Genomic DNA, 12,493 nt, shown 5'->3' on the forward strand with positions numbered 1-12,493 from the left:
AAATCAAATTGTTGCTTGCTAGTTGATTATAAATCTTATCTGTTATAATCCTTTCCAAAACCTTTCCTACAACAGAAGTAAGGCTCACTGGTTTATAATTACCTGGTTCATCTCTACTGCCCTTCTTGAACAAGAGCACAACATTTGCAATCCTCCAGTCCTCTGGTACCAAACCTGCAGACAATGACAACTCAAATATCAAGGCCAAAGGCTCTGCTATCTCCTCCCTAGCTTCCCAGAGAATCCTCGGATAAATCCCATCAGGCCCAGGGGACTTGTCCACTTTCACTCATTCTAGAATTGATAACACCTGTTCGTAACTAACCTGAATCCTTTCTAGTCTAATATCTCACACCTCATTCTTCTCCTCTACAATATTCTCCTTTTCCTGAGTGAAAATCGATGAGAAATGTTCGCTTAGCACCTCTCCGATCTCTGCAGGGTCCACACTCAACTTCCCACTTCTGTCTTTGATTGCCCCTATTCCTACCCTAATCATCCTTTTATTCCTCACATACCTGTAGAAAGCTTTAGGGTTCTCCTTTATTCTATTTGCTAAAGACTGCTCGTGTCCTCTCTTTACTCTTCTTAACTTTCTCTTTAAATCCTTCCTAGCTGATCTGTAACTCACCTCATCTGAACCATCTTGCCTCATCAACTCATAAGCCTCCTTCTTCTCCGTAACAAGAGATGCAATTTCTGTTGTAAACCTATGTACATGGACTTCAAGATCCCTCTGCACATCCATACTACCAAGAATCTTTTCATTGACCCAGTACTCTGCCTTCCTGTTATTCTTCCCAAAGTGCATCACCTCACATTTAGCTGCATTGAACACCATTTGCCATCTCTCAGCCCAATTCTGCAGTTTATCCAAGTCCCCCTGCAACTTGTAACATTGTTCCACACTGTCCAATACTCCACTTACCTTATCAAGAGATGTTTCAGAAGTATTCACTTGACAACTCAGTTCATCATATAGTTCATCATTTATGACCCACAGACCAGAAAGATCCAGAGTTAAAAATCACAACCAGTAACATCCATGTTTCATAAAAATTAATAATTTAAACACCTGAAAAAAGTATGGTTCGGTGAGATTCCTGAAATCGAATCACATGCTTTAACACTGTACAATATTTAATTTGATTAGACTGGTTGTTTTTAAGGGAAACCTGAGTAGATGAGGACTCCTTTTGTGGGTTTCCTCTGGGTACTCCGGTTTCCTCCCACAGTCCAAGGATGTGCAGGTCAGGTGAATTGCCCATGCTAAATTGCCCGTAGTGTTAGGTGCATTAGTCAGAGGGAAATGGGTCTGGGTGGGTTACCCTTCGGAGTATTGGTGTAGACTTGTTGGGCCAAATGGCCTATTTCCACATTGTAGGGAGTCTAATCTAATACTTGATAATTAAGAAATTCTGAATAGGACAAATTCAATGAATTTTTAAATTCAATTTTTTTTAGTTCAAGAAAACAGGAATGGCAATATTGATACGTTAATTCCAGTCAATTCACAACAGAACACTATTTAAAGGAACTGCAGCAGAGAAGATTTTATGATGAATTATATATATGTTGATATATATATATTTATATATTAGTTCAGCACAGGTCCTAAAGTGACCTCCTGTCTCATTTGAAGTCAAAGCATCACAAAACTGCCATTGCATTAAAATTGGAAATGTAATCTTGTATCAGATCTGATGTTAGATTTTTCTTAAATTAAGTGGAAGCATATTGTTTGGGAGGTGGGAGAGGTGGTTTTGGAGAACAGAGGTGGTAAGAGAGGGAATGTGAAGGGTTCCTTTGCTACTTGATATCAAGATAGATGTACGAAGACACCACACCAACATTGCATGATGATAAGATTTTTCTTCATGCTATAATTCAAACCTGTCTGAGTTGGGAGCCCCAAGAAATAGGTACATCATCTTGGGACTAAGATATTAACCAAACTGTCCTGGGTATAATTCCTTCATGTTTAGTTATTTTGCTTTTGGTTTGCCTCCAGTTGAACAATCCTCACATCTCGCACTATGTCCTTGCTTAATGCAATTTCCTCCTCATTCATGACGTAAGACAGTTTGGATGCTAGAAAATCACCCCAGTCATCTTGCCACTGCTGAGAAGGAAATCCCATTCTGGTGCAGTGTTTAAAGGCTGCAGTCAATTAAAGAGCAGCATTCAATTTCATTAAGATGAGCAGCTGGAGCTTCTAACATGTCTTTCAGGACACTGCTGACAGACCTGAAGCCAGGAAAGAGTATCTGCTGATCACTGAGAGCAGAAGGTTCCATATGAAACTCAAGCCTGTACAGAGTTGGCAGAAACAGTCAATACAAGCTCTATCACCTCAAACTTTACACAGAAAAAGAGGCTCAACAATGCGTCAATGGATACATCAAGCTCTCATGCCAAGGTACAATCTGTACTACTCATAACTTTATTCACCTCTTTATCTGATAAAGTCATAGAGTCATAGAGATGTACAGCATGGAAACAGACCCTTCGGTCCAACCTGTCCATGCCGACCAGATATCCCAACCCAATCTAGTCCCACCTGCCAGCACCCAGCCCATATCCCTCCAAACCCTTCCTATTCATATACCGATCCAAATGCCTCTTAAATGTTGCAATTGTACCAGTCTCCACCACATCCTCTGGTGGCTCATTCCATACACGTACCACCCTCTGCGTGAAAAAGGTCTCTTAGGTCTCTTTTATATTTTTCCCCTCTCACCCTAAACCTATGCCCTCTAGTTCTGGACTCCCAAACCCCAGGGAAAAGACTTTGTATATTTATCCTATCCATGCCCCTCATAATTTTGCAAACCTCTATATGGTCACCCATCAGCCTCCAATGCTCCAGGGAAAATAGCCCCAACCTGTTCAGCCTCTCCCTATAGCTCAAATCCTCCAGCCCTGGCAACATCCTTGTAAATCTTTTTGGAACCCTTTCAAGTTTCACAACATCGTTCCGATAGGAAGGAGTCCAGAATTGCATGCAATATTCCAACAGTGGCCTAACCAATGTCCTGTACAGCTGCAACATGACCTCCCAACTCCTGTACTCAATACTTTGACCAATAAAGGAAAGCATACCAAACGCCTTCTTCACTATCCTATCTACCTGCGACTCCACTTTCAAGGAGCTATGAACCTGCACTCCAAGGTCTCTTTGTTCAGCAACACTCCCTAGGACCTTACCATTAAGTGTATAAGTCCTGCTAAGATTTGCTTTCCCAAAACGCAGCACCTTGCATTTCTCTGAATTAAACTCCATCTACCACTTCTCAGCCCACTGGCTCATCTGGTCCAGATTCTGTTGTAATCTGAGGTAATCCTCTTCGCTGTCCACTACACCTCCAATTTTGCTATCATCTGCAAACTTACTAACTGTACCTCTTATGCTCACATCCAAATCATTTATGTAAATGACAAAAAGTAGAGGACCCAGCACCGATCCTTGTGGCACTCCACTGGTCACAGGCCTCCAGTCTGAAAACCAACCCTCTACCACCACCCTCTGTCTACTACCTTTGAGCCAGTTCTGTATCCAAATGCTAGTTCTCCCTGTATTCCATGAGATCTAACCTTGCTAATCAGTCTCCCATGGGGAACCTTGTTGAACGCCTCACTGAAGTCCATATAGATCACATCTACTGCTCTGCCCTCATCAATCTTCTTTGTTACTGCTTCAAACAACTCAATCAAGTTTGTGAGACATGATTTCCCACGCACAAAGCCATGTTGACTATCCCGAATCAGTCCTTGTCTTTCCAAATACATGTACATCCTGTCCCTCAGGATTCCCTCCAACAACATGCCCACCACCGAGGTCAGGCTTGCCGGTCTATAGTTCCCTGGCTTGTCTTTACCGCCCTTCTTAAACAGTGGCACTACATTTACCAATCTCCAGTCTTCAGCGCCTGACCTGTGACTATCGACGATACAAATATCTCAGTAAGAGGCCCAGCAATCACTTCTCTAGCTTCCCACAGAGTTCTCAGGTACACTTGATCAGGTCCTGGGGATTTATCCACCTTTACTTGTTTCAAGGCACCAGCACTTCCTCCTCTGTAATATGGATATTTTGCAAGGTGTCACCATCTATTTCCCTACATTCTATAGCTTCCATATCCTTTTCCATACTAAATACTGATGCAAAATATTCATTTATTATCTCCCCCAATTTCTGTGGCTCCACACAAAGGCCGCCTTGTTGATCTTTGAGTGGCCCTATCCTATCCCTAGTTACCCTTTTGCCCTTAATATATTTGTAAAAACCCTTTAGATTCTCCTTCATTCTCTTTGCCAAAGCTATCTCATGTCCCCTTTTTGCCCTCCTGATTTCCCTCTTAAGTATATTCCTACTTCCTTTATACTCTTCTAAGGATTCACTCGATCTATCCTGTCTATACCTGACATATGCTTCCTTCTTTTTCTTAACCAAACCCTCAATTTCTTTAGTCATCCAGCATTCCCTATACCTACCAGCCTTCCCTTTCAACCTGACAGTAATATACTTTCTCTGGATTCTTGTTATCTCATTTCTGAAATTTTCCCATTTTCCAGCTGTCCCTTTACCTGCGAACATCTGCCTCCAATCAGCTTTTGAAAGTTCTTGCCTAATCCCGTCAAAATTGACCTTTCTCCAAGTTAGAACTTCAACTTTTAGATCTGGACTATCATTTTCCATGACTATTTTAAAATGAATAGAATTATGGTTGCTGGCCCCAAAGTGCTCCCCCACTGACACCCCAGTCACCTGCCCTGCCTTATTTCCCAAGAGTAGGTCAAGTTTTGCAGCTTCTCTAGTAGGTACATTCACATACTGAATCAGAAAATTGCCTTGTACACACTTAAGAAATTCCTCTCCATCTAAACCTTTAACACTATGGCAGTCCCAGTCGATGTTTGGAAAGTTAAAATCCCCTACCATAACTACCCTATTATTCTTACAGATAGCTGAGATCTCCTTACAAATTTGTTTCTCAATTTCCCTCTGACTATTGGAGGGTCTATACTACAATCCCAATAAGGTGATCATCCCTTTCTTATTTCTCAGTTCCACCCAAATAACTTCCCTGATGTATTTCCAGGAATATCCTCCCTCAGCACAGCTGTAATGCTATCCCTTATCAAAAATGCCACTCCCCCTCCTCTCTTGCCTCCCTTTCTATCCTTCCTGTAGCATTTGTATCCTGGAACATTTAGCTGCCAGTCCTGCCCATTCCTGAGCCATGTTTCTGTAATTGCTATGATATCCCAGTCCCATGTTCCTTACCATGCCCTGAGTTCATCTGCCTTCCCTGTTAGGCCCCTTGCAATGAAATAAATGCACTTTATTAGTCCTACCTTGTCCCTGCCTGCCTTGACTGTTTGACTCACTTCTGTTCTCAACTGTACCAGTCTCAGATTGATCTCTTTCCTCACTATCTCCCTGGGTCCCACCCCCCCACCCTTACTAGTTTAAATCCTCCCAAGCAGCTCAAGCAAATTTCCCTTCCAGTATATTCGTCCCCTTCCAATTTAGGCGCAATCCGTCCTTCTTGTACAGGTCACTTCTACTCCAAAAGACATTCCAATGATCCAGAAATGTGAATCCTTCTTCCATACATCAGCTCCTCAGCCATGCATTCATCTGCTTTATTCTCCTTTTCTTGCCCTCAATAGCTTGTAGCACTGGGAGTAATCCAGATACTATTACCCTTGAGGACCTCCTTTTTAAATTTCTGCCTAACTCTCTGTAATCTCCCTTCAGAATCTCAACTTTTTCCCTTCCTATATCATTGGTTCCAATGTGGACAATGACCTCTTGCTGGCCCCTCTCCCCCGTGAGAACATTCTGCACCATCTCTGAGACATCCTTGATCCTGGCACCAGGGAAACAACACACCATTCTGATTTTTCTCTGCTGGCCACAGAAACGTCTGTCTGTACCTTGGACTGGAGACTCCCCTAACACAATTGAGCTCTTGGAACCCGACGTATCCCTCATTGCATTAGAGTCAGTTTCAATACCAGAAACTTGGCTATTCGTGCTATGTTCCCCTGAGAATCCATCACCCCCTACATTTTCCAAAACAGTATACCTGTTTGAAATGGGTATATCCACAAAAGACTCCTGCCCTAGGTGCCTACCTCTCTTACCCTTCCTGGAGTTAACCCACCTATGTGATGTTTCTGAGACTTGCCCGCCCCCCCCCCCCCCCCCAATAACTGCCATCCATCACATACTGTTGCTGTTGCAAATTCCTCATTGCTTCTATCTGTCTCTCCAACCGATCCACTCGATCTGATAAGATTCGCATCCAACAGCATTTATGGCAGATATAATCCACAGTAATCCTTAAACTCTCTTTAAACTCCCACATCTGACAAAGTACATATCACTGCAAAGGCCATTTTTGCTCCTTCACAATTTACAGACTCAGAAAATAACACCGTCTTATTCCTCTACAAAACACTGCACCAGGTTAAATTAATAGCTATGACTTATATTTTAAGCTTAATCAAGAGACTTATCTCCAAAAACATATAATCAACAAAGAACCCACTGTACTCACTCATACAGCTTTTCTCTTGGACAGACTTAAAACAACAATTAACTTATCTGATTCTGTGTTGTGAACCTCACCCAAACCAGTTCCTCCAAGATTAGTTGTGAAATTCACTGTTTGTTAATTTTCCCAGATGCACTCCAGTGACACGTCTTTTTACTCAGCTCCTGGATACTTCAGAAAGTAATTTCTGTTAAGGCCAATCTCTGAAAACACTCTGCCTTCTTTAATCAAAGCCACTCTGTCAATTGACGTTTTCTCTTCCCATTAGTTTTCAAGCCTATTTCTTTTAAAGGTGAAAATGTCTTGACCTCTCTTTGATCATGCCAAGAAAGACTTCCTATGTGCAATTCTTCATGAAAATTATTGGGCTGTAGTATTGTATTTCCACTTTCTGAATATGTAAAAGGCGCATTTGAGAAGGTACCCTTTGCAAAAAAAATGTTGAAGACAATAGCAATTTGCACTTATGCTTTTAACTAGTCAAATATTTCAGTTTGCTTTGGAAGAGCATTATGAAAAATATTTTCACCTCTAGCCACAGGTGGAGAAATTAGGGCAATTTAAACAAGCAAGGAGAGATAAAGAATCAGAATGGTTTCGCAGAGTCAAAGACCAATGTATATGAGAACATACCTGTTAATGGTAGAGATATTGAAATTGAAACTATACACAAGGTAAAGAGCATAGAGATCATGGATGGTTGTAGGACTAAAGGAAATGAGAGAGACAGGGAGAGGCAAGGCCACAGAGAGATTAGATTAGATTACTTACAGTGTAGAAACAGGCCCTTCGGCCCAACAAGTCCACACCGACGCGCGACACCCCAGATCCATTCTCCTACTTTTACCCCTTCACCTAACACTACGGGCAATTAAGCATGGCTAATTCACCTAACCTGCACATTGTTGGACTGTTGGAGGAAACTGGAGCACCCAGAGGGTGCCCATGCAGGCACAGGGAGAATGTGCAAATTCCACACAGTCAGTCGCCTGAGGCAGGAATTGAACGCAGGCCTCTGGCGCTGTGAGGCAGCAGTGCTAACCACTGTGCCACTGTGCTGCCCACACGTTTGGCAATAAGGTTGAAAATGTTAAGTTTGAGGCATTGCCCCATAGAACTCCCCCTGGATTGCAAGTCAATATAGGTGCAACAACCACAGGGTTGATAGATGAATAAAACTTGTTGTGTTTAGGCTATGGGTAGCAGACTCTTGACGAGCTCAAGATGACCAAGGAAGATAGTAAGCTATACAAGAGAGCATTGGAATAGGTAAGTATAGGGTTAACAAAAGCATGCATGAGGGATTTAGCAATGAATTAACTGTGGCAGGGTTGGTGTTCATCGTGATGTTACAGTGGAGAATGTAGGCTGTCTGAGCGGAAAGGTGGCTGAAAACATATGATGATAAATGACAGAAATATAATGCCTTGACAGGTTGGAGTTTTAATATACAATCTTTAATATATGTTATATATTTGTAAGTTTGAATATATGTAGCTATTATTCCTTCTAGATTCACTATGTTATTTCTGTTTGGAATATTTGTAAAGTTTGCATTTCTCTTGAGAGATCCAACTTATCTGAAATGTTAATTGTCATCTTAATTTTTCAATCATACCCATCTCATAATATTAATTAACAAAACAATTATGGAAGACGTTTGCATATGTATTAATTATTTTAATACCAGTCTAAAGTTAAGGTATAATATCTTATTAGTGGACAACATCAGGTAAGCTTCATTCATGTTTTTGATTTGTTGGAGTTACTGAAGTCAAAAATCTACTGACCTCTGAGTGATGGCTTCAGATACATTTAGCTATTTGGCCCCCATCAAAGTAATGGTGATGGAGGGCCAAAACAAATTAAAATTACTAGATTTGGATTAAACATCTGAATTTTTGGCCAGTTTAAATTTAGACTACATTATATTTACAGCCATTATCAAGTATAAAATACATAATATTTCAGCAGCGAGTTTTGAGAAGATTTGTAGCTGGATGTAGGTTTGCTCGCTGGGCTGGAAGGTTCATTTCCAGATGTTTTGTCACCCTACTACTCCTAGAAGCATGCCATTCTAACTGGAACTCTATCAACAAACACATCGAGTTAGACCCCATCTACCCCCACCTGAGAAAAAGAACAAAAAAGACATCACTGCAGGAAATGACATCACCACAGGAAATGACATCACCAACCCAAAGAAACCCAACCATACAAAGAGGAAGCCAGAATCATCAGCAGTGCTTCTCCCTGAGGCCCATTGAAGATGTTACCTAGTAGGGTGACGAAACAACTGGAAATGAATCTTCCAGCTCAGTGAGCAAACCTACATCTAGAATATGTCAGCAGTTGGAAAGATAATGCCAACACCAGAGGGGGCTGACTAGAGCACAGCAGATACAATTGTGCTTTGTCAGTGTGGATGAGTACACAAGTGGCTTGAAGAGAATGGAGATTGTAGGACCAATGCTTGTAGTTTCTCATGTGTGAGTCACTATGTCCAACTCCACATTACTGCCCAAGTGACTAATGGGTTAAATCATTCCTTCCAACCTTTCCCTCAGTATTCCAAAGGGACAGATTCCCTCCATAATCGTCCCCATATGCTAGTTCCCCCTCTAGCACCTTTCCATGTGCCACAGGAAATGTAACACTCGCCCTCTTACCTACTTCTCCTTTCTCGCCACCCAACCCCTAAACATTCCTTCCAATGGTGTATTTCTATTCCTTTCAATTTTCTAAAAAAACAGCAAAGTTTGTTCTCTAAAATTTATTAAATGCAGCTGAGCTTAAAAATGTGTTGCTGGAAAAGCGCAGCAGGTCAGGCAGCAACAAAGGAGAAGGAGAATCGACGTTTCGGGCATAAGCCCTTCTTCAGGAATGAGGAGGATGTGCCAAGTACTTTAACTCCCCCTCCCACTCTGCCAAGGACATGCAGGTCCTTGGCCTCCTCCATCACCAGACCATGGCAACACGACGCCTGGAGGAAGACGGACTCATCTTCCGCCTAGGAACCCTCCAACCACAAGGGATGAATGCAGATTTCTCCAGCTTCCTCAATCCCCCCCCCCCTCCTTTTCTCAGTCTCAACCCTCAGACTCAGCACTGCCTTCTTGACCTGCAATCTTCTTCATGACCTCTCCACCCCCACCCCCTCTCCGGCCTATCATCCTCACCTTAACCTCCTTCCACCTATCCCATTCCCAACGCCCCTCCCTCAAGAGCCTCCTCCCTACCTTTTATCTTAGCCTGCTTGGCACACCCTCCTCATTCCTGAAGAAGGGCTCATGCCCGAAACGTCGATTCTCCTTCTCCTTTGATGCTGCCTGACCTGCTGCGCTTTTCCAGCGACACATTTTTAAGCTCTGATCCCCAGCATCTACAGTCCTCACTTTCTCCTCAAATGCAGCTCAGTAAACTACAGGGCACTGGATACATTTAAGAGTCAAAAACAAAGGGTCACCATCACAAGTAAGGAGCCCTTAATTTGGTCTAAGGTTAGTGAAGAATCAAGCCGCTGTCACAGAATAATCCAAAACATTTTAGCGTGGGTTTGCACGGATTAATTGCACGGTGTTTACAAATAACTGGGATCTTATCTCGCCCATTCTGGGCGCGAAAATAGTTGAAAGCTGGAAGTGTTTAGATTTGTCTCCAGTTCCTCTCTTCCTGTTCCATTCTGGTGACAGTGGAGGAGATGCAACTTCCAGCTCCAAGGTCTGAGGTTTCTACGTTTTTCATCTCATCAAGCAAAGGTCCATTGCAGTCCTCCTGGTGAAACCTCCGGACTCCGCAAATCCATCTCCAGTTAGCGGGGGTGGGGCTTATCCTGACCTCTTCACCGGAGCTCCAGAGGTGAATTCTGAGCTGCACATCGCCTCCTGCAGAATGAACCTCCTAATGCGACGGCCCGGAGCCAGGGGGGGTTCCTCACAGCGGGGTGTCTGGGCGGAGAGTCGCCCAGAGGCTGGGGAACTTCGAGCCACGCGTGCCCCAGCCTCAGCCCCCCCCTCGCTGGGCCAGGGGCCACCTCTCTTCAGGATGGGTTTGGGGAGCATGAGAATTGCCTCTTGCGGGACGGACAGCCTCCGCTGCGCGCTGGGGGGCTCCTGAGTGAAGGTTGAAGGTAACTGTGGATCTCCTGGGAGACTGGTCAGCTCTTACGGCGTGTGCCTGGAGGAGAGGGTCTTCCATTTCCTCACCAGCTGCGCACACTCCAATTGAAGCCGAGCGGGATCGAGAATGTCCCAGGTCTGGAAGTTTGGACTGCACTGAGTCCCCGGCGCTTTTAACAGTGCTTTCTGAACACTCGGGGTTCTGTTTCTGTAGCACACGAGGGGGATGTGTCCCTTTCTTCAGGCCCTCACGAACCATCAGGAAGACTGTGACAATTGAGAAAGGGTCAGCAATCTGGGAGCTCTCAAAATATCCTCAACATTGGGGATACAAGCGAAACAATGCTGTACCTAATGCTAGTATTAATTAATAAACTGTATTATATTAATGGATTAACGAAAGTCAGAACTGATAAGGTGACAGCTCAATCTCAATCTCGCTACCCTTGTCTTTTTTTTTACAAATCAGTTGCAACACTTCCCGGTATAAGACAGTCACGCCTGGCTCGCTGCCCTACTGATACAGAACAATCTGTGCCTGGAATATAACAACAACAAAAAAATGACCTAATTGCGGAATACGAATTGTTAGAGTGTATGAGTTTCACATTTTGTGTTTGCTTGTAACGTGTCTCGTGCTACATTGCGATGATTTGATAAAGCTGCACTTCATTTCAGTGGAATTTTCAACCAGATCTTCTTAGTGGTCTGTGAAGAGTAACGGCAAGTTTAATCGACAGTGACGGTCTTGACAGTGGCACTTTGATTTTATGAAGTGCTATATAACTGCAACGTTTTTCACCCGTTCGCCATGGATAATTCAACAAAGAACCTTTTCTCAGAGAAACATCTGGTTAAATTAAGCAAGCTGTCTTCTGTTGCCAGATGGGAGAAATTGCATTTGCCATTATTTTGCATTGTTTGGCAAGGTACAGAACCATCTAGAGCAGTGTTTCTCAACCTTTCCGTATTCAACACCCCCTTCTTATCCTTGAAATCATGCAACGCCCCCCCAAAAGTAAAGCTTGATTTCCGCCTATAGTACTTCCATCAATTTGTCAGGTGATTTCTTTCGATATCAAAAGGGAACATAATTTATCCTCAACATTTGAGGCCATTTCATCGATGTGCCTTCTCACGGAATCGTTGCGAAGAGGAATACACTTGATAGTCATTGATGGTTTCTGATGTAGCACGGTTGATAATACTTTGGTAATAGCTGAAGCACCAACGATTCACTCAAGGAATGAGGTTTACCACATTTTGCAATTAGCTTCGCTATGTTGTATGATGCCACAAGGCCATCCACATTTGTGGCTCCCATCTTTGAAAAAGCAGTGGAAATCGTTGGTCGCTGATTGAATTTATTCTTTAATGTTTGAAAATTTGCCAAATCTTTGTCCTTTTTGTCACTGTGTTTCTCTTCCAAATGTTTAATAAGACGGGAAGGCTTCATGGCCTCGTTGGAAAAACTTTGTTCACAGAGCAAGCACAGTGGTAACTGCTTATTAGATGGAGTTTGAATAAAGCCATATCGCAAATAGTCCATGCTATACTGCCTGCACTTTTTCTTACTTGATGAGGCCATTTTTACACTGTCGCTCAAATACCCTGATGGAATCGTGGGTATTACCTTATCATGATAATTTTAAGACGCCCAGACAAGTGGCAAAATTTGATTGGCTCATTAGCTGTAATGTGCATTCATTCTGCCACCTGGTAGAACAGTTGAAAAGCTATGTTTCGTCTTCCTAGAAGCGACACGAGTTAGGTGATATTGATCTCAGCAGTGGAATCAGTGCCAACTGC

The 12,493-nt window shown here is 43.0% G+C and overlaps 1 pseudogene; it reads right to left on the minus strand.

The window, feature by feature from the left end:
* Window positions 1-1,981: 1,981 nt before the first annotated feature.
* On the minus strand, window positions 1,982-12,272 carry LOC140483525 (zinc finger BED domain-containing protein 5-like; annotated as a pseudogene).
* Window positions 12,273-12,493: the final 221 nt, after the last annotated feature.

Source organism: Chiloscyllium punctatum, chromosome 12 (genome assembly GCF_047496795.1).
Source record: "Chiloscyllium punctatum isolate Juve2018m chromosome 12, sChiPun1.3, whole genome shotgun sequence".
In the NCBI taxonomy this organism is placed as follows: Eukaryota; Metazoa; Chordata; class Chondrichthyes; order Orectolobiformes; family Hemiscylliidae; genus Chiloscyllium; species Chiloscyllium punctatum.